General features: G+C 36.1%; 1 pseudogene; it reads right to left on the reverse strand.

The window, feature by feature from the left end:
* Positions 1–264: 264 nt before the first annotated feature.
* On the reverse strand, positions 265–991 carry LOC131070679 (malate dehydrogenase, mitochondrial-like; annotated as a pseudogene).
* Positions 992–1,400: the final 409 nt, after the last annotated feature.

The following is a 1,400-nucleotide window of genomic DNA, read 5'->3' on the forward strand; positions in this document are numbered from 1 at the left end:
AGGCACCAACGTGCCACTAGATGCTCATGGAATAGTCGTGCAACAGGATTATTTCTTCATATAGATCTAAACGTTTTAAGGTTTTTTGACTCTTGCATACTTGAGCTAATTAATTAACCGGAGGCATGTAAATAAAAGAAAATCATGAAGATCGTTGGAAGCATCTTAGCTTCCTAAATGTAACAAAAAGAAGCAGCCAACACATTCTACAGCTCCTAGAATGGGTGCGCAACAAGATTATTTCTTCACATAGATCTAATTGTCAATAGGTTAAGGAACTCTTGCATCCTTGAGCCAATTAATTAACCAGAGGCATGTAAATAAATGACAATAATGAAAATTTGTGGAAGGGTCTCAGGTTTCCCTAAATGTAGCAAAAAGAAGTTGTTGCCAACACACTCCAAAGCTAGCCATCCTTAGTTCTCACTTGCAAATTTAATACCCTTTTAGAATCCTTCAGCTCTGGCTTTAAGCTCTCTAATCCCTGTTGCTCAAACTCTGACAGAGAACCCAAGCCCAAAACTTCTTCCAAGCCATTTTTGCCCAACCTTACCTTCGAGGCAAAGAAAGGCAATTCTGTAATAGTTGATTGCACATAAGAACACTCCACAACATTTGGTTCCCCATTAAGACCTTTCAGGCAAGCATTAGCAAATAGAGCTCCAGCATAAGCCATAGACAATGTTGCTGAGCCTTTTCCTACTTTTGCTTCAACAACTTTAGTTCCACCATCCTGAGTACGCTTTGTCAAGGCTTTAATATCCTCCTCACTCAAAGTGGAGTTAGCTTTAGGTGTTGCCTATGAAAAGAGAGGAAGAATTGTAATCCCATCATGTCCACCGACAACAGGCAAATCAACACCTTCAACAGGAACTCCTGCCTTTCCAGCATAAAAAGTCTTTGCACGGACAACATCAAGAGTAGTCACACCAAAGAGTTTCTTTTCATCATAGGTCCCAGCCTTTTTAAAAACTTTGGAAGCAATTACATTAGATTATTAGTGATTATTTATATTAATTGAATTAGATCTTATTAGTAATTATTTATATTACTTGATTTAGAAAATACATTTTGATTTTTCATTGACATTTCATTGCCATCCCCTTAAGAAAAGTTAGGTATAGTCTTAGGATGTAGTCTTAAATAATGTTAAACTCTAGATTAATATCAAACTTAGCTCTTACTTCAGTACTAGTTGTGAAGAAAAGCAAGCATCCCATACTACTTGTGGTCATCGCCATTAAAGTTCGAGTGTTACAACAAACACAACATGTAATATTGTTAATAATATTTCCACAACCTACTAAAATGATCCATAAACCCATATAAATACCAATACCAATACCAACCATAAAACCTAGTATATATCATTTGCATATCAATCTAACTGAAATGTATAC

The sequence above is a fragment of the Cryptomeria japonica genome, chromosome 11 (assembly GCF_030272615.1).
Source record: "Cryptomeria japonica chromosome 11, Sugi_1.0, whole genome shotgun sequence".
NCBI lineage: Eukaryota > Viridiplantae > Streptophyta > Pinopsida > Cupressales > Cupressaceae > Cryptomeria > Cryptomeria japonica.